Source organism: Bombus impatiens, unplaced genomic scaffold, assembly GCF_000188095.3.
Source record: "Bombus impatiens unplaced genomic scaffold, BIMP_2.2 scf_0263, whole genome shotgun sequence".
In the NCBI taxonomy this organism is placed as follows: domain Eukaryota; kingdom Metazoa; phylum Arthropoda; class Insecta; order Hymenoptera; family Apidae; genus Bombus; species Bombus impatiens.
Window position 1 is genome coordinate 1,010,638 of NT_176682.1, and position 22,367 is coordinate 1,033,004.

The following is a 22,367-nucleotide window of genomic DNA, read 5'->3' on the forward strand; positions in this document are numbered from 1 at the left end:
GGCCTGGTGGGGGTTGACACGGTCAAGGTCAGTCTCCGTTCCAAGGTCACGGGGAGATGTCATCTCAGGAGGGAGCCGCGTGGTCTTCTTTCTCCCTCGCTCTTTCTCTTCCTCACTCGCTCCGATTGCATCTTCACCTTCGTCCTTTCTCCTTCTAACACGTTTCAACGATAACACGATTTCCCTCCGCGTTTTTCCGTTGTCACTATCGTTTCCTGTGACAATTACGCTGTAACTGAAACTTCTTCTACAATGCTTCTTGTATTCTCCGTTGTTCGCTCATGTGCCTCTACTGGTCCATTTTTTACATCGTGTCGTGACTGTTTCCTGTTCGCGAGGTGGCTCGAACCAAATGCGAGGGTGGCTCCAATATATTCCATCTATTGACTTTTTCCATTGTCTGTGACAGACTTTATTGACAAAGTGAGAGTTGGTTGAAAGTTCGAAAGTGTACCGGAGAAATGTGGCAATGATCAAATTTATAGGTTTCCATTTTATATTACTGTTACTATTTTCATTTCATAGCGGAGACACTATGTCACGATTAGAGGAAGTATTGACGCGTAATTTCATTTATGGAAGCATTTATATAATTAGGTCCAATTATTCGAATTAATTAGGTCCAAGTATGTGAAATTTCATACTAGTTATATTTACTTTCATATGACTACAGAAATGTGATACTATGAAAATCAAATAAAGAATTTGATGAAAAGCGCTTCATTGGAAAATATGGTGCAATATCTTCTATAACTATTCTAAATACAAATTACATGTCTATCTGTAGGGTTATAGATTCTGTTGAAGAAATATGGCAATCAATAGGTATTTGAGCTTCGATTTTACATAATTGTTACTATCTTCTTATTGTCCTATTATTACTTTGTATTTTAATACAGCCAGCAAGTATAAATTACTTGTCTATGGACAGTAAGATAGTAAATAATAATTTTATTAACGCTTAAAGTGATTAATTTATAGTTTGAAGCAAAGGTAGATAGAGGATGTTTTTTAAACGAAACGGTAGAGCCTTCTACCGTCGAAATCGATTTTATTCGACGGTCCTGGCGTCAGCCGTAGAGTTGGAGGTCGCGTTAAGTCCCATTCCCACGATTCGAACACCGTTAATTAAATAACGCTGATCAATCCGTGTCTGAACGACCGGTCAATCAGTGTTTTATTTGCGAAGCATGTAAATCCATTTTCAGTTTGTTTGGCCGACGTTCCAATTTTGTTACGGATTTTCGTCAAACGCCAAATATCCGAACGTTACGCTTCGTTTACGTCGCTGTAAACGCTGTTACAGAACACGCCCGCGACATTCCAACTCGATCGATCCTACCTTTACAACGATACTCTGCTTACAACATACAACGATTCAACGTTTAAAGGAGACCATATAAATTGTAGTATTAGTAGCAGTTAGAGATCAATACCTACTAAAAGCTCTGTAATTGAAGATTGAATTTGAAATTAATACAATTTCTAACATAGAACGATCCTAAAATAAAGAAAAGCGTAAAATGTCTAAGAATTATCACGAGTTTCGAGGCGATACTAAAGATTTTGTGAACTTTCAGTTCGTGAAAAATAATAGGGAAATATCGTAGAATAAAGGAAAACAGATATTTCATAACTGTCGAGCAAAATTGGAAATAAAATATTTGACATTTTTCAGTTTGTAATATAGTAGGACGATCCTAAAATAAAGTAAAATTTTAAAGTGACCTCAACATTTTTTCGTTTTATCTTATCACGGAGAATGATTCTTGAATAAAAGAAGAGATAGATTTCAAAATTATTTGGAAGCTACAAACTGAAAATAAGATTCCAAAATTTGTAGAAATCCTTACGATACCGAAAGTTTCTCGTGTTTTAGGTGATCTCAAAAGTAGGTTAGTAGAAATTTCCAAAAACCAGGAAATCTTAAAAATCTTATTATCTAAAATAAAATCTCTCTTCGTTCTTGGATTTTAAATCATCTGATATAGAATTTCAAGTTTTACGAACTGTAAAATATTTTGTGATATTCCGGAATTCAGTATGTTAGATTCTAAGATATTTAGTATCGTTCATATGTATTTTAAATTTCATCGATATAAGATCCTTTCAATCAAGTGTCAGGTTGCATGAGTTCAAATAAAAGGGTAGAGCGCTAGACTGTATGCACCTAACCTTTATAAGTCCTGTGTCTTCTACGGTCTATTTATTCTGCATAACTCCATCGATCCAAATGTCCATTCATTTGATTCGCTCGACACGTCCTCAGTACGATTTACTGGATCAAAGTGAATACCAAAACGGCAGCGTACACTTTGTCCAACTTGTTGCAATCGTATAAATGGACCTTAACACGGTCCGCTCTAACGTTGTTGCATTCTAAATACGAAATGTGTTAGGAACAATTTAGTTCCTCAAGTCCCACTAGAATGTTAGACCAGAAATATGCTCTTACGTTTTTTCATTTTTCGTGGAGAAGATAATTAACCCTAGGACACTTGACCTATACAGAGTCGAAAATATAGGTAGTTAAACAACATAATTCTATTTAAACTTCTTTCACTGATCGATTGATTTTTTTGAACCATGGAAACGTAACTTCTTTTTGTCAATCATGGAGATACGTATCTCTGATACTTTAAAATTCAAGACCAGTTTCACAGGGTACAGATACATTTATTATTTAGATAGTTAATGTAAGTTCTTAAGGTACGCTGTTGCGTGTATGTAACACCGAGTGAGGAAAAATTAACATAACAATCACTTTAAAGAAGTTCAAACCTGTTATATACTAAGCTGCTCACAAAGAAGTACCGTCTCCTACAAATAACAAAAAGAAAATGAATAAGGAATGTTACAGTCCGCACTAGTATTCCAAAGATTAATAATCCAAAGTAAGGCATGATTCTATAACGAAAGAAACATTATTATAGAAACTGTATAATTCCTTATACGCGCATTCGTAGTAAAATCTCGCCAGAACTAACAAACTCTTCTTCTTCTTCTTCTTCTTCTTCTTCTTTCTCCTCTTCCTGAACGAGGCCAATTTCTCACCAAGATTTATTTTACATTTGCAACAGACTTTCGTATCATCGTATTCGCAAGTGTTTTAGACCATCGACTGTTTGCTGAAACGAAACACGTACGTAAAGTCGAATTTACGCTGTTTCACTTTGCAGGAATACGAAACAAGCACTCATCCGCCATCTTTCTCCAAAGTGAAACAGGGTAAATTCGGTTTAAGAATCTGACACGAGTGGCCGTCTTTAGAATTGCACCGTCAATCTACCAGTCAGCAGACGAACGGCCTTTTGACGATCAATCATATCGCTCTGAATACCTTCGAGGTCGGTCGAGCAAGATCAGATAGCCATTAACTTGCCACCACCATTGTACTAATGTCGTTGAAAAACGTATTTACCTCGATTTTATTCAAAGTAACTGGATATCTGTAATATCGAATTAATAATTTAGGAAAAAATATCACTTTTGTGGCTGCGGAAGCAGCGAAAGGTATTTCACCAGGGAGCCCGCTAGTGAAACAAAAGACATCAAGGGAGGAAATGATATATCATTAATTCGCTGCATTAAACCGGTCTGTTGTTTCTGACGGCCGTTTTGCCAACGTGATATTCCAATAGGATGTACATATCTCTCTCTTGCACCAGCTTTGTCTTCCGTGACACACGATATCGACTTCATTTCCATTTTCACGTACATATAAAATTAATCACGCGGAATGGCCGTTTACCAGCGAATTTTATCGCTAGATAGCTTCGTCGGATTTCACGCACGCACTGTTTGTTCGTTTGACGAAGGTCTCCTAGAGTTTACGTAATCTTGAAAGATTCGAAATTTTGCAAATTTCCAATTTTTGACTTCTCAGATTTCCCCAATTTTTCGAAATTTTGAACTCGTAAGGTTTCCAATTCTCGAATCGTCAAATTTTTCGCAGTTCCAACTTTTCGAAAATTTTCGGACTTCAGAATTTTCAAAATTTTGACTTGTCAGATTCTCTGACGTTGGATCTCTAATTTCTCAGAATTTCTACTTTTCAAACTGTCGAACGTTCGCGAATTGTCGAAACGTTCGTGAATTTCTCATCCTTATGAATTTTGTAATATCTTAATTCCCAAATGTGTAAATTTCCCCACTTTCCAATTTTCCAACTGCCAAATATCTACTGACCTCTAAAGGCTGAATGATAAATTCCTAAGTGAAAGTGCCAGTGAAGGATTACAAAGGGAACGTAATTCGAACCCTTCGCCAAAAATAAACAACACTCCCGAAATACAGGTCCAATAAATCGATCCGCCTATGTATGTATGTACGTGTGTATGTCCCGTGTCTACTCAACGATACTTTAGACGAGTCATCGGTCGAAGCGTGAGCGTAAACCTCGACGTGGATTCGAGGACGTATTTCTTTTGCGAGCCGCTATTTCATCGAGCAAACGGTGCGGTAAGGTAGATAACGTTAACAGCGATCTGCTTGTGTTTCGGTGCTTTTGTAGTGTGACATAAACTAGAGGCCAGATCTGCTGTTATATACGAAAGTCGATAGCGGCGATCGACTGTCTCGAAGGCCAATCGATTATCAAGATTGAATCATCGCTGGTGGGCCAACTCCCTTTTGGTCTTGATCAACATCGTGAATCCGGCGATCTTGTTCTAACGAGTTGCTTTAAGGCCGGTTCTGATCTCGTCAAATTATCAAGTAACAATTTAAGTTTGCTTCGTTGCTGGGAAAATCATGTTGCAGCTGTATGTTAGTACATAGCAGCGCAATCACGAAATTAGTAACTGTGTATGCTTATTACTAAATTTATGATATAAAATAAAATTCGTAATTGTATACAATTAAGCAATTTCTCTTATCGTAAATATATGATGTATCTGACAAAGGTGCAAAATTGCGGTTAATGTAAAAGGTAGTTTTTAGAAGAATCGGCCAACGAATGAAGAAATATTTGGGTAAATTTAATACCAGTATCTTAAGGACCTGTGTTATTTGAACCTATGTACCTTCAATCTTCGAGAATTTGCAATTAAATTTAATAAGTATAATCATTTCCTTAAATACGTAATATCGGGGACATCGACAGCATGTACAATTACAAGAAGAACTAAGATTACATATTGCCAAATTTTATATTTAAAAGAAATATGAATACTTTTTCACGCTCGATGTTGCCTGCAACCAACATTACGTGCACTTTAAGATACCGTTAAATAATTATTTTTTCATGTCCAGTAAAACTGATTCTAATTGCGCTAAATTTCCTCCTTGACAAGAACGTCAAAAGAACTGTATCTTCGTTATCGATAATTTACGACAAAAATTCTTTTTACATAATGCAAAAAACATTTCGTTGTGAGAGTTTTAATTTCCATGTTGTACTGTCTGAATAATTATGTCATATTCACAAGCAAAATCTCACGATGCGTGATTTCTTGACCAACCCGGAAACTAATAAAAATTAAATGTAAGTAGTTATATATGATAAAGTAATACGAGTAAAAATTGTTCGGTTTCAAACGACCGCGGGAACATAGTTTTTCTTATGAACACGGTGGAAATTTGTCGTTGGTGGTAGCAATCTCTGGTTCGATTTGGAAAGTTTCGAATTCGTTTATTTGGCTATTGCTGGAGGACATATCTCAGCCTCTGCACTGCCGTATCGTTTATCTAGAATGCTCCTCCAAGTCAATATAGCCCCCGGTAGTAGTTTGAGAAACTTGCTTTAAATCCTAGGGCGCATCTGGTATATATAGGTCAGACGCCCAATAACGATTAAGGCCACGACCTTGGCCGGCAACTGCAGCCGCGCAACCGTTTTTCTATATCCTGCGAATTCGGCTAAATTCGTGGTGTTTGTATTTATAGGCACCCACGACTACTTCTATAACGTCTTCGACCATTTTAAATTGATTTGGACGTACCACTGAAACGAAGTGGTATCTAATTTGCTATGATTATTTCATTCGTATTCTATCTTTTGTGATGTACGTATCTTTTATAATCTATTATTTAATGGTTGTGTGAGAAGCTTCTTTAGCAGATCATATGCTGCTGTTGTATTTTCCTGGTTATTGCTGGTGTATTTAACATAGCTGATCGTAGCTTTGCAGCTTTATATGAGCTTCGTTTAATACATTATTATTCTATATTTATCGATTAATATACGATAATAAATAATTTAGTATCAATATATGATATGGAAACTTAGTGACGGAATTAGATTGCATGTGATACGAGGCTTGGCGTTGTTATTAAGTTATTACACCTAGCAATATACCCTGTTAATAGTTTTTAAGCAATAAGTATAAAGTTCATATAAAATCAAAATCGATAGAAGAAACCTAGAATTATGTTGCCTTATAACTTGCATCAATAAAACAATATTACTAAATTTAGAGTATGTATAATTAGGAAGGGAGTTTAGAATATTTTATGTTCTTGAAATCACAGTTTGATAATCTTACTGCTTGTTAAATAATTATTATCTGTTAGATAATTTCTTCTGTGCTAAGAAGCAACAAAGTAGCTCTTGTATGGCAATAGTCAGACAGTAAGATCTTAAAGTACTTGCAGTAAGTACGATCTACGAAGCAGTCATATGACAATCATTTTCCTATATTAATAATAATTTACCAATATCCTAATAATATTCTGTTTACTGTCTCCTTGTGAATAAAAATCGTTTTTGTAGATCTTCTGCTTTCAATATTTAATTAGTGATTAAAAGAGAGTACTCTGGTACAACATACTTAAACAAGAAAATCTATAATCTCCCAGAATTTACGATTTTTAAATATAGATGTTAAATCCACAAAGTTAATCAATTAATTAATTAATTGTTGCAATTCGATATTTTTGACATATCGGCGTATGGACAAAAGAACACATTAAATGAATGAAACCAAATAAAAATGCGATTTTAATGAAATACAGAGAATAATATATAATACGATAATACATATTTAATAATACAATAAAATTGGTCGACGGCAAACTGAATTTTAAAATTGCTCATCCACAAAAGGTATAAAATGTGTAGCGGCACACGAGTCAAAGAACAATTCAAATCCTGTTGTTTTACCTCGAAGTATCAAGACCGTTAGGTTACAAGTAATGTAAGAAAAATAAACTCTGGGCAAAACAATGTCGCCGCTACATACAAAGATCAAACGCAGACGAATTCGAATTTTCTGGTTCTCCTCCGACCAGTATAGTGATCTACAAAGTTTCTCCGAGTATTTATCGAGTATGTATTCCGTAACTTGCATTTGTACCAACGATTCACAAATTCGTCAATAAGTTATTTATTTATTTATTTATTCAAAATATATTTGACGGACTGCGGCAGCAATATTTCGCTCTCGTTATTTCGCTCGACCTAACAACGACTAATCCTCCACAAATATGATTTATACTTCCTCGAAAACTATTATTTCTGCGAATAATGTCATTCCTACGAGAAAAAATATGACGAAACACAAACGAACGCGTTTCAGGTTAATAATACATTCTACTGTGCTGAGATTAGGTTGACCGTTTCGCAAATTTCCATGTTAAATCGCTTCATTATCTCGATCACAGAGTCAAAACGAGCTGTGAGCTGACTATTAAGCTGTTATGAAGAACGATTTTCAATCTTCTTAAAGGACGGCGAATTCCTAATGCGAGATCGCCTATATCACCTTGGTAATTGGGTCCCTTCAAAAGAGAACCGAATGGCGGAAGAAGAAAAATTCTAAAGTTTCAAGTTGCACAATCCTTTGGAGAGATCGTTTCTGACAGTAGGTCACCTTCCATTGCCGGGTGCTGAGGTAATTCGAGCAATTTACTCGGACAACTCAAGCAGATCGTTGACAAACCTAATAATTTCCTCTTTGTGTCCAAGAATTGTGCATATGTGCCACATTTTTATTTCGAACAGACGAAACTCGTAGCCTTCGTGTAATATAGGTATATGTTTCTCGATCGTCTCATCTTTCGTACGAAACGATGCAAAATTTCCCAGAAAAGATACGTCTTTGTTGTTTTAATCGCAATTAGGTTGATCAGAAATTGTTGTCATTCTTGTTGTGTGAAAGAGATCAGGTTGATTTCTTTGACTGAAATTTCCATTAATAGTAGAACTATAACGTACTAAATATAGAATATAGCTAGACAAAAATATAAAATTTGTACCAAAAGAAAAGAAAATGGAAGATAATCAAAAAAGATACATCATATAATTCTCGTGTTTCTCTTAATTACAAGAACTCGTCGTTGTCTATCTTAGGATTTCAGTAGCGTGAATATATCATGTTTGAAAAGATCATTAAAAGTTCACAAAGAGATAGAGATGCGGTAGTTGTCAAAAGCTGCGCAGTGTAATTTTATAACCTTGGTGAAATAAAGAGTCTTTGAGAATAAACTCGTTATACAAATGCAATGTGTACTCAAGCGTCTAAACCATTGTCTTGTTAAACTGTTTGCATGAAGAATTTCATTTTAAAGTTATTATTTAGTTGAACATTGTTGACAATCGCTATATAGAGCCTCTTCAAGTATTTTAAGGATATTACATTTTTACAAAGAATTTATAATTCTGTAAACATTTAATTTCCTTCATTCGTTAATTGGAATTGTAGAAAATTTAATAATATTTAAAGATCTTACTTTATTTTTTATGAATAAAAGATGCATATTCCTCCAATTCTTCATTTCCTATTTTTTATCTCGAACGATAAAAAATTCGTAAATCTTACAGTATGGATCATGAAAGTTGTAAGAAGTCTAGAAAACGGATATTAATGTTCACGTGATCAACGTACCTACTGCATCAAATTGCAATTCAGCGGAGACTAGTGGGAGTGCCTAGACTGTATTTAGTCGGCGTAATAGTTTCTTTAACGACCTAATCAACGTGGCTGCCGTAAACTCTAATTACCGGTTAAACTGTGCGTTCGCAGCGAGATGACTGTGATTTCGTCGTTGAAGCCGACCTTTTGGATGTGCCATGTGAGAGTTTATCATGCTTCGCTTTGGCACTGTATTATACTCAATTTTGCCTATTTAAAATAAAAAAAAAATTAAAATTAGAAATTTCAAACTTTGCTTATTCCTTTTATTACTTTTAGCATTAACTATATCTTCCATTTTTAAATTTTCTTGCTAATTGAAACATTTATACGTATTATTACCTACCTGGTGTACAAACAATTACAAGTGTTCAATATCTACAATGACGATGGTGTCATAAAATTTTACAGCGTGTTTCTAAGAAATTCCTAGTAAAAAACGGAATTTATTACTTTGCGATACAATTTCTGCAATCTCCATAAAAATAAATGTAAGTTACAGTTAACAATTTATTACTGATTCATAATAAAAAAATGAATTACTACTTCACATGTCACAGCATCTTCAAATCTTCATAAAAATGTATTCGAGTTACTAAAATGTAATTACTAATTACTCTACTTAAATGTACAGAATACATATAAATTGCAGGAATATACAAAATCTTTAAAATAAAGTACTAGGTTGTAATATTTAGAGAATGAAACAAATTTACATTCCATTTATTTACACAGGCAATCTGATCATTACTAATTTACTAAATAACTAAACATTTCTCACAGAAATAATTTCCATACATTTTTATCCTAAATTTCATTTTCTTCCTTCGTTTATTAAACTCGATAGATAGCCATAGCTAGGTTACATAACAGCAGGGCCACCCGGCTAGTATCGCGTTTTGGACAGAAACACAATGAACTCGTTAACACGGCCGATTGTTCGCATCCAATTTCAGCGGCTTGTTCGATTGCGTAACGTTGGTGTGTCCATAGGCAGACCAGTAAGATAATAAAGAATCTTTGAGAAACGGCGGTTCTTGGGAGTGCGGTGTTACGTCAGACGCTAACCAGCATTATCCATTTAATCTGATAAATGACGTCGAGTTAATCAGGCAATGGCGAACGGAACGCAACGCGCCTCCGGATGCAAGGCACGTACTCAACGCGCGTGATCCTCGTCCTCGGCTGGCTTTTCTCCATGTCGCTGCCGTCCCGTCCCATCTTGCTCCTTTGCTTTGCACCGTGACCTATTTCGGCCAGACGCGAAGGTGAAGAAGAAAACAGGCGAAAATGGAAGGGAAAGAAGTGACAGAAATCAGTAAAACACACGTACATTAGGAATAATGGCTCTCGAGATGACTCATCTCTGTAATTTGTGTTTCGTGGGTTGGTATTGTTAGATGATTTTTGATTAATGAGAATGTAGCAAAGTTTTTTTCCAGGGTCGTCTTGCACAATTAAACTATTGTTGTTAATGAAATTTTTACAAGTCACAAAATACCTGGTATTAATAAATAAACGATAAAATTAATAAACGAAGAGAAATATGATATGTCTTCCTTTGTTGATTTTTCTGATCTCTATGTCTATAACTCATAGAGTGTAGACATATTAATATTATTAATTATTACATTATCGTGCAAGAATCCCATGCTAATATTTATTACAAATTATGAATTCTTCACACTGCTTTTATTTACCGCCTTTTATTACCAATCTATTATTTTATTCGCATTAGCTGTGCTTTAGAATGTAAAATACTATGGTAAATATAACTTAAAATACCAGGTTTAAAAATCGAAGTTGTACGGCTTGTATGACTGCATGAAGCACTTGTAGCAGACGTCGTTCTTTAAGATTGTTGGGTTAGGTTGATATATCTACACCGGTGATAATTTCGAGCAATCTTCGTACATATTGTGTTCGAAGAGGTGTAAATGCGTCCATTTAGCAGAACAACAATTCGATAGAAACTCCACAGATGATTTTCATGAACTGACAATGGTTGGCAGCCATAATGTATTTTCATAGTTTCAAATGTGTTGTACAGTATGTATGTATATGGAAAATTCGATGTATGATGGTCCATTTATGTGCACTTGCTTGAGTTGGATGATTTACGGTTTCAGGAAAATGTTCTTCTAAGAACTGTTATTTCATGTCTTTGCCACTTTGCTTTTTATTGGCCTACACATCTTGTTTGGAATTTTTCTGGAAAATGCAATAAAATGGAATATAGCTTGGAAGTATATAGGAACAGAAGAAGTAACCTACACGTGCAGGCCTCAATAAGAAAGATCAATTGATTTAGTCGCAAGAGACAATATCATAGATATAAACTTTTTATCCTTAAAATCCGTAATGTCGTCAAAACTGCCAGGAACCAACTTTTTCCGATGTAGCAGGCGTTCGTGTCTGCGAGAACGCAGCACCACCTGACGACCGAAGACGCATTGCGATTGGTCGAGTCGCGGGCGGCCAGCCAATCGGCTGATCGCTTTGGTATGGCGCGTTGTGCCGGTTACCGGCTTTCGCACTGGTTCGGCTGCTGGCCCGCGGCTGGTTGGCTCGCTAGAAATTGCGCGCAAAGCGAGAAAAAGGCAGAGTGAGTAGCGTGTGACTTCGCAAGATAAGGACGAACGTGAATCGCGATCGCGACGAAGACAAACAACTCTCTTCTATATACTTCTCTTATATATATATTTCGTTCAAACAAAGATAGAAACGAACAGAATAAGAAAAAGAGACGCGAATAGAGTGGAGACACGCGTGAAAAGAGCAAAACGAGGACAAAAGTAAATAGCGACGAAAGAAAATGGACGTGCAGGCGACACCGGGAGACAGAACGAGAAAGAGAAAGAACGAAGGAACGCGTGTGTGCGAGCGACATGGTACGACGGAGGAACTGTTCGAGAGAGAAAGAAGCGGGAGAGCGCGAGAAGGACACGTCGATGAAAAAGGGGGGCACGGTGGTGCGGTGCCGGCTGCCTTCGGCGAGTCGACAGTTTGGCGTTCGGTGTTGCTAGGCGCGAGGGCCACTGTCAGTGCCAAGGCGGCAGCCGGCAACCTTCTCGTGCGACCGCGAATCGCGCCACCTTTTTTCTTTATTTTTCTCGCTTTCGCTGTACATCCGTTCCTCGCAGTTTTCCATTAGAACGACTGGTCCCGCGACATTTTCGTTTTTTCCTCGTTGTTTCTCACCGAACTAATGCTCCTATAGAGGATGCATTTTCGAGACTGTTCCAACGGCGAACCGGCACCCGGTCTCTCTGGGTTGCCTCTCTTTGGCAGCACTGCGTCGTCGTCACCGTGGTGGTGCTGCGGCTGCGTGCGTGTGTGCGTGAAAATCCCGACCAAGAACATGGAGACAGGCGAATTTCAGTAAAGTGACGAACGATCATGGGGTGTTCGACCATCTTCCTCCGTGCCAAACGATTTCGCCATTCTATAGGAATACCGTTTTCGATGGAACCGACCAGGTACAGATCAGATTATCTTGTGAAAGTTACGAGAGCGGGATGGAATTTGAACGGTACACGCATCTCTTGCAACAAGTTAATAAATTCGTTATATGTTACAAGCTGCTAGCTTCGTAAATTGAATTTGTAAATAAATATTTTGAAACTTTGATGATTTTTCTAAATTTTCATAGCAATATGCTGTACGCATGTACATTGTATAAATGATTTGGAAGGGCCAATGAAATGCGAGATATTTAGCGTCCTGTTAAGCTAAGATTCCATCCGGCTGTTATTCTCTTTTTGGTTTAGTTTTTATTATTGAATAAATTTATTTTAGTATCTATGTGTATATATATACATTGCGTTTTAACAATAGAATTGCAAAATAATTTTCTATAAAATAAATTTTAATACAGAGGTATGTAAAATAAGCGAACATATGAATTATGGAAGTGCGGAAAGTAATTTACCACGTGTTGCATACCGAATCCTGTCGGAGAAAAAGCGCATAAAAATTGCGCTTACATTCAAATACTAATGCGACACGGTTCTGTTGAATCTTATCGTCAAAAAATCTCACAACGTTTTCATGTTTCGAACCGTTTCACGTGAAATAATAGGCAACGCCAACTCACATGAGTACAACGCCAATGATAAATCGTTTCGATTTCATCGAACTTGTTGCGTCTTATCTCGCTCACGTTTGATAGTTGCTGAACACGCATTCGGCCAAAAACTTTTCAATACCACGGGTCAATATATGTTCGATGTTCGAAAAATACATTATTTAGCAGCATAAATAAGACTATATGTACATTATCTGACATAGATATATTACGTTACTGATCGACTAGTTATCGAAAAAGTAAACAAGATATCGAATTACGATCTGTCGCAAATGCCTAGAAACGAAGCATAAAAATAGAACAATCATCGTTGCCACGTTTCTAAAAAATAATTTTTTTATCTATAACTAAACAAATAACATTTTTGCTTTTGTATATTAATTGTAAGTTTTTTTCGTTATTCTTCGTGTTATTAGATTAATACTTTGTTTCATCAACATTAATATAATATCGTGAAATCATTATGAGATTCGAGATGCAGATGAATTCGATTCCGCATCGTTGAGTTGGCACACGTATGTATTTGCGTGGCACACATGCGCGTTTACTCTTGAAGCTGTAGAAAAGTGTGAGCGGAAAATATGCGTCGTTAGCGTATTATAATCTCTTATTCTCCTTTGAATCATTCTGAAGACTTTTTAAGTGTTTCAACACTTATGGGTTCCCATTTGAAAGGTTATGTTTTTTTTATAAAACTTAGTTGATATTCTAATTTTAGTCTAAAACTTTTAGATTGAAGATTAATAAATACAAATTACGTACAATGTTCCGATATCTTATATTCAATATAGATAATGCTTACTTAAAATCATAGAAACTAAAAATCATGGAGCAAAGAGTTAAGGAGAACGACCATATAAATCAAGTGACGGGTTTTACGTACGCGGGATGAAGCTGCGCAAACGTATGCGCAGTTCACACTCTGTGATCGATGCTCGAATTTTTAGTGCTATTTTTTCATTCCAAATCTATCAGCACCGAAATAAATACTAACGTACAATTTGTTTCAATATTTCTCAATTTCATTAATGACTATATTGGATACAATTTTACTTTAAGTTGGTGTCGTCGAACATATCTCGCACAAAGAATTTCTATACAAGATACGACTCAACGATTTAAAATGTCAACCGTATTAAATATGTTGTCAGACTGGTATTATCTAATCAGCCTTATTAAAACGTAAAGATTATTGTTCCTTCCTTTGATTCTTCTATATTCGAGATTACTAAATAATCACTTCGTGTAAGGACGAATCGACTGAAAATTTGTCTATTTTTAAATTTCTTTCTAATTATCATATCTTTGTTTGTATGTATTGTTAAAACAATAATTATCGACCTATACATAAATCTTATTTCTATGAATTCTAATAATCGTGTTTACAATTCTAGGGAAGTTTTCTTATCATCGTATCGTTTATGTAACTTGTTACAAATACGAAATTTGCAACATTTTCAAACAATATAGTTCTCGATAGGGACATTTACTTGACCTGTAACAAATGTCGTCTCTTGTGTCAGCTGAAATCAATTACATATTTACCATGACCCTTTTATATCCATTCTCTCGTTACTCTGTCGTTTTTAACATCCAGTTTGACTAACGATTATTATATTTCTTTTTGCCTCTAAGTTATGCTCGTAATTTCTCCTCTGGCTATTACTTTCTGCCAATCGAACCCCGATCAAAACCGGTTCTTAAATTTCGAGTCATTACAAAGCATGTATCTGTCCCACTATTCTCTCTCTTTTCGCCTTTAGTGCCCTTTCAAACTCTTCTGTACGGTTCCATGGTCAAACACACGGAGTTCCAACTCTGATAGTGCGGCCTGGCTCAATTTCGTGGCGTATTAATTAATCGGAACGTGCTTCGACAGTCGTCGGTAAAACAGTTCGCGGATCTATCCGCTGGACGACGTTGTTCCGTTTTGCAAAGAGTATGTGTCAATAACAGGAACTGCCCTAAAGGAGAAACGCGTTTCAGTTTAACAATGACGACCCTAGTATATAAGCTCTCTTTGTGCGTGTGCACGCGCCAATGCGAGAGACCGTGTTTCCGTGTGGAAAAGGTCAAAAGATCGTCGAGAGGAAATCGTGTTACTGGCAATTAATCAATGGACAGACGTGGACGCGGCGATCTGCCGATTGTATAATACGAATTGATGACTCTTCTTCGCGAATCATGCTGAAAATCCATTTCTCTTTTTAGAGAGAAGTTAATTCCATATTTATTTCATATTCAAATATAAATTAAAGGACGTGGAACTAAATATAAATTTGGAAATTCCAAAACTTAGAAAATTGTAATTTATTTTTCAACTGAAACATTTGCATTAGACTTTAAAAATTACTTTTTTTAAACATTTTATATTTTATGCAAGAATTTGGATCGAATCTTCATTGGCTTTGGCATTTGGCTTCATAAAATACTTAAACGACTTCGTAAAAATTACAGTATCCATAACGTTATAATAACTGTTGCTTAATTCTTAACAAATTAGCGAAGAATTCTATTTATCGACAATCAAGAAGAAAAGCCAAGAACCATTTTTATGTGTTCAAAAACATTGTGACAATGATGTTTACATCCATAGAAATGGTAGTAGTGAGGTTTATACTGTATCGGTTTCGCAAATAGTTGCAATACTGGTAGGACACAAAAACAGTTCAACAACAAAAAGAGTTCCGTGAAGTCAAACACGACTAAAGCCACTTCGACGGCTAGGACAAATGAAGTGCTTATCGTTTCTCACAATTTCTCTCAATAATTCCTCGCTGGATCTAATGAAATTTTTTGCTGTCTCACCATTCTTGTCAGTCGCAATAATTTCTCCTCCTCTTCTATACGAAGAACATTTTTCAGTTAAATGTTCTTTTCTCCCCCCCCCCCTCTCGCTCTCTCTCTCTTTCTCTTTATCTATCTATCTCTCTATCTTTCCCCTCTTTCTCTCTCTTTCATTTTATCTTTATCTAGTCTCAAGAATTTTATTGTCGCGTTTTTAGCGACAATTAATTCCGCGGAATAAATAAAAGAATATTGCTTATTATCTTGAACCGTTTGAAAAAGCAGGACAAGCAGATCAGTAAATGTTTTAAGTGTACAATACTTTTTCTCCAACAGCTAAGAAATAGCTGAGGGATTAATAATTTTCTGCTTGTTCGTTGCGGCGTGCATGCTTGAGGAAATAACGGGGACTTGATGCTTTCGAATTTAATTTCTTTTCCTTATTAAATCATCCAACAAACAGTAAATCTTCTTTAATTCTTCGCGGTCCTACAGTATTATATGGAACATTTCGTTCCATTCTTTTGGCTTTTAGAATAGAAAACGTTAAATCTCTCACAGCGAAACTTTGTTAATTTAATCAAATGTGCATAAATATTAATTTTGAAAATATGCAAGTATTAAGTTATTGATTACGAAAATATAAAAATGTAATTATTAATTACGAATAGATTCTGAATGCGATTTATCGAGTATAATTAATTTAATAATATTCAAATTTCGATCGATCGAATATAAATCAACAGACTGCAGATACTTATGCAAATTCATGTTTTTATACAAAAAGTGGAGATTAGATGGAAATCGTTTACATCCTCTAAGCACTATAGTAACTAAGTTACACAGGCTGTTTTCTATATTTTATAAATACATAAAGTTCTACAGTTTATAAATCGTCGAACAGAATACCAAGTATGAAGAGTTAACTTGTTTCCCCCGCTATCAAAATTTTCATTTCATTTACTACTTAAATTTCATTTGCCAATTATTTCCAAATACCACACCCCCATTGATCCATTATCATCAAGCGAAGAATACGTCATAATTCTCTCTATTCTCCTGGACACAACAAACATACATAATGACCAGTATCAAAACTTGTTCCGCGCGTAACGATCACGTAACTATCCGTGCAATCACGATATTGCCAAGTCCGTTTCACACCTGGGAGCCCGTTTTCTATCTTCAACTTCATCCTGAATGTCCCTCGATCGTTCAATCTGAAAATATCTTCGCGAAAGGACTTCGATATGGCGGCCAATCGAATGAAGAAAAAGAAGCGAAAGAGAGAAAAAAGATTACTTTCGACGAACGACCGACCGGTCTTTCTGTGTCTCCTTCAGCCAGTCGACCTTGAAACCAGCTGACAAGCCGAGGAAGAAGCAGCTATAGGATCGTTCGAAACGCGGGGGAGGAGGAGGGATTGCGCAATGCTTCGAAATACCATGACATCGGAACGCCCATTGTCGGACACCCTGCCACATCCTCAGGGTTCCTCTTTGTCTCGGCGAATTCGTAACGAGGAAGAGGATGAGCGAAGGAGTAGATCGAAAAAAAAAGAAGAAACAACAAGAAAAAAGGAAACGTACAAGCCGACGCGCGGTTGCCTCTTCAACCCCTCTTCCACTTGTATATCTGCTCTTTATCTTCCTCTCTTTTTCACTCGCTCTCTAGGTCTCTTTGTATCTTTCGCAGGCAGAATGTCGGCCTGTCCGACGGATGAATTTATTTTCGTACACGCCTTTCGACTTCACCGACAAGAGATTTATGCGAGAATCGCGGTCCGTGGTGAACTTTTAAGCGCACCGGGGATTATTCATACCCCGCGGTTGCTCGATGAGGAATTAACGACGGGGGACGTGTTCGTTTTTCGGCTAAACGCGGAGGGGCTCGTGAAAAAATATATCCTCTATATTTCTTCTCTATTTCGTATTTTCGCCGCTATTCTTTTTAGTTTCCTGATTTTCGTGAAAGCGTTTTTCGAGAGCGAATCGTAAACTGCATCCTCCTCGCACATATACAGAATGTGAAGCTCAGAAGCAAACGTACGATGCCATTGATATTTTATTAAAAATAATACGTAGATCAGAGCCTTCTTGCATGATAATTTACCAGTTGGTATTAGTGAATTAACAAATTACAGGTTGTAGATTATATTCTTTATAATTTTACATGAAATGGGAAAAGGTGATCCGTAATTTGTAAACTTTGTTAAATTTCACTTGATTTGGTAACAAACCTATTACTATTATACAAAACAATTTATTAGTGCTAGTATATTAGTAATTTCTGATTCGTAATCTGTAAAATTTAACTAATAATATAAATTTAATTACGTTTAAAATTACGTTCTGTAACCGCGATACTCCGGCTGAAATAACTACTTTCACAGGACTATAATTTTGGAGGAGGCTCGACAGAAGTATGTAAAAAATATTCGCTGATATTCAAAATGCACAACTTTTCAAGCGCTCTGAATTCCTTTTTAATCACGCAATCGCGAGTCGCGATGATGAGTCTGCGATTGCAAACCCTCTAGCGGCAAAATGAACAGATATCGAAGTTTCGGGGCAAGCTGCCTCTTTTAATCTCCTCTTCCATTAAACTTCGTTAAAATTGAAAACGAAATGTCTAGACTGGTGAAGTTGAAAAAATTTCTGTTATGAAAGTTCTGAAAAATTTGTCATTAACGTTAGAAAGAAGAGTGGGAAAGCTTTCGAGGATTTTTAATACAGGAATTTCGCCTAGTTGGAATGAATTGGTAGAGAGATTCACGAGGTTCCGATAATTCGTTACGTGCGATCGACCTTCGACTCATCGAGTGGCTTCGCTGATCGTCAGTTTGGCTGACGTGTTCTGTTCGATGTATGCTGTTTTATTAAATCGATCAGCAAACGTGCCCACCTCCCTTTTTGTCTTTGATTTCTATACGACGCTGCGACGTTGCCGTCGTCTAACTTCTTCTGAATCATCTTGTTGCCTATCTTCTATCGTAACTCAGTATCCAACGGCCATGCAAAGCTATTCCGAAGATAAATATTTCACCTCTGACTAATTATCATTATCGTATAATGTATTAGTACATTGTATTAAAGAAACATCTTATATGTAAATTATGTGATTCTTTAAGTAAGCTTTGAGTACAATGTTACTGAATAAGATGGTAACTCTATTCATTAGAGGGCGCTGCAGAAATACACTGACAGATGTAAGTACATTATTTGGACATCTATTCGTTAGATTTATTGAAAGATACTACAAGCTTCATCTTATTTAGTGTTTTACGTTGTAAGCAGGATCTTATACATTTATGGGGAATTTAAGTGCTCAAAAATGTGCAGAATGTACAAGATACTAATATTGATAACCTATAATTTGTGGCTTTTAAAATTTTACTACTAATAAGGAATACTAATCCTACAGCCTGCGTGTTACATTCGTAAAGACAATTATCACTTTAAAACGGCGCCAAAAAATCGAATAACACCGTATAAACCACCGATACATTCATCAATAACACATAACCTTAATAGCGGACCGATCGATACGATGGATACTGCAAACTGCAAAAGATCGCTAAAATTCCACGGGCATCGTAGTGAGCTAATTAAAAAGTTTCCTATCCTTGGTTCATCCTCGATTAGAAGTAAACAGAAAAAGAGAAGGTCTTTTTGCTCTTAATTGATACTCGAATAACTCCCGATCTAAAGACAGAAACAAAAACCAAACTCAAAAAAGTGAACCCTATATTCTACGTATCCAACAAAACAGTAGAAAACAAAGAACGCAGAAGAACGAGCAAAAAAAACACGAATGAAACGCGTAGATATATGCGTAGTGTGTATTTGATCGTCGTGTAGCTGGAATTAAAAGCTTCGACACAGAGGAGAAGAAGCGAGAAAGAGAAAGACAGGAAGGCTAACTGTGCGCGAGAGTAGCGGGGGTTGGAGATGCGTCACCGGGAGGAGCGTGGCTACCACCCTCGCCCTCCGTGGCTCTTTTGAAGGTCAAGGTTTCCCGCCCCTCTCCCTGTGTACGTGTATACGTGTACATGTACTTGTGCACATGTATATGTGTGTGCGAGCGTGGCAAGAGGATTATGAGGGGGTAAGAAGGGAGGTTGCAGGCGTAGAAGTGTTGGTGAACGAGGACGTGGCGAGGGGTAGATTGAGGTGTGCGTGGGTGGTTGGGGGTGTGTGCCAGGGGTGGCGAGATCCCGGTGCCCAGTATTTATAGCGCTTGCGAACCGGTCGATAGCGGATAGCGACACTGCGCAGTTGGGAAGCCCTCGTACCGAACACCAACCCTTCTCCCCTCTTCCGTTCCTCAATTCTGTCCTTGTCACTCTCGCTGTCTCTGTCAGCAGAGCCTAGCTTCGCCACCCCGTGTTCACCCTTTACCCGACCTCTTACTTGCTCGACCACCCCTTTCGCATCAAGGCTTTTTACTCCCTTTTTCTTGTGTACATTTTCTATCTTGCTCATTCTTTATTCGATTCTGTACATATATTTGGTTTTATCAGTCTTCTCTCTTTAAACTTAATTTTTTTCTCCTTTCCTTTTTTCTGATGGTAATACGGAGCAATAGGAGAAAGGGAAAAAAGAGGGATGACTTTCCTCCGGGATATTGGTCATGGGTATGTACGTGGTGGGATGTAGTACTCTCTCTCCTCTCTTCGCTCCAGGGGACGCGGAATGGTCGATATTGATATTGATTGGAAGTTTTTAGCGGCCGATGGTTTAGAAATTGCGCCTTCCCGAGCGTCAGAGGAACGCCATGGGGATCGTGTTTCGCCCGATGGATCGGGTAATCGCGTGACCTACCGAATGTTTTCAGGTTTCCTACAAGCATCGCCGTGCAAGATCTATTCTGTTTATCTCTAGTTTTTAAAACCCAAACGAATATCTTTGGCTCTTGCCTTTTCTTTCTCCTCTATTTCCTTTTTTGTAATCGCGGTAGCGTTTACTTGAATTTTAATCAATCAGGGGACCACGTTGTAATTCGTGGGATAGGTAATTATTTTGTACCAGAAACACTTTCGAGCTATTTAACAACAAAAGAAGCTTGTTCAATGTTAATAATTTCAATGACAATTATCATAAGTCATTAGCGTGTACGTATCGCTCTATTTCTGGAAGCTAGTTTATTGTTTATTTTATTAGTTTTAATATAGGATTATTTCAATTATTTTCTCGCTTTGGATATTTTTTCTTGGTTGACCTAATTCTTTCGTTATTAGGTTTATTATATTACAGAGATTAACGGTGCCTCGTAATATACGAGATTAATTACTCTGTGTGAAGTTCAGAATTAAATTATAAAATGATAGAGCTTAAATGACTCAAATACCCTTATCCTCACCCTGTATCTCCTTTGAGACACCAAGGTGGGAAACGCTTCCGCTACGCAACTCGGTTCCCGGAAATACATGTTCTTAGCCAACGTTAGTGATCGTGTAAACTGTCCATTCCACGCGTATTCTAAGTATAGGGAGCTCGGGTCTATTTTCGCGGTAATTCATGATGTACGATATCGGAAAGTAAGCGGTGACTGGTAACGCTAAATAAAGGCGACCGATTATCGAGTATACTACTATTAATAAGAATCATTCGACTCGACGTTAATTGAGACTCCTACGTGTACATTCATTGGCAGAAAAACGATTAATAAGCTGGAGGGGTGGAGATAAACGACGCAGCTAACGAATCACGAACATCAATTTGCCAATCAGATTTTTCCGAAAAATTGAATCTCCGACTCCTCGACGCAAGTATTGATCATCGCGGAGGACAATCGTGAGCAATTGGAGTCTGATTGAAAGGTTAGTTTGGTTTTGATTAACTGTCCTATTGCGTCCACTCATTGCTTTTTCCTTTCGAAAACTATTTGCATGAGCAAGATAACGATAGAATTTTTATCGAACTAAAGCGATCGAGGAGAATTCAAAATGTTTTAGGAACTTTTTAGAAACGTTCGAGAGAGTAAGGGAATTATAAAATTTTACTCGCTATAAAAATGTCGAAGACAATTAGACATATCTGTTATCTTCCGCCGTAAAAAAATTCGATACCAACTAAAGGAACTAAAAACAAGAATCTGGACAGTCAAAAAAGAAAGGAGATAACAGAGTACAGTTAGATAAAGAAACTTGTCTGGAAAAAGGTACGAGAAAGCGACGTATCAACTGTATCTGCCGCAGAGAGTAGAAAAGAGAGAGTACGTGGAATGGTGGAAGATGACGAAGCAGCGGTAGAGTATGAGTGAAACAACGAAGAGGAGAAGAGGGAGGTCAGAGGGTTGCTGAGCGCCGCCCCTCTTGTAGTGGGGAGAAAATCTATCGCCATCTTTGTTCAACCGCCGGGATACACAGGAGGGTTGGTACCCCTACTCGCTACTTTCACCGTGAACTAGGGAAAGACAGTCTTCTAAGGGGAAGAACAGACAAGAACAGAATGATCGTGTGGGCGTTACTGCAGAGGAAGATGGAAGCTGGTTAACGCAACAGAGAGGCAAGACGATGGAGATCGGTGGCTAGAAAGGAAGCATAAAAGAGGGATAGAGAGTGAAAAGAGGGTGTAAGAGGGACAATAGAGAGGGATAGCGTTTCGTGCGTTTCGTTGGAGAACTCTAACTACCGGCCG

The 22,367-nt window shown here is 37.1% G+C and overlaps 1 protein-coding gene and 2 long non-coding RNA genes across 3 annotated transcripts in view; 2 read left to right on the forward strand and 1 right to left on the reverse strand.

Moving 5' to 3' along the window:
- Nucleotides 1-22,367, forward strand: part of LOC105680630 (DNA-directed RNA polymerases I, II, and III subunit RPABC3) — a 73,183-nt gene that overhangs the window by 3,488 nt on the left and 47,328 nt on the right. The gene's annotated exons all lie outside the window — the stretch shown is intronic.
- Nucleotides 7,241-8,438, forward strand: LOC112212676. The gene is made up of 2 exons (XR_002946504.2): nucleotides 7,241-7,517; nucleotides 7,603-8,438. It is a non-coding gene; the product is annotated as an uncharacterized LOC112212676 (long non-coding RNA).
- Nucleotides 8,535-11,743, reverse strand: LOC112212674. Its single transcript, XR_002946501.2, has 4 exons — nucleotides 9,651-11,743; nucleotides 9,199-9,281; nucleotides 8,826-9,062; nucleotides 8,535-8,729 (listed from the first exon to the last, which is right to left on the reverse strand). It is a non-coding gene; the product is annotated as an uncharacterized LOC112212674 (long non-coding RNA).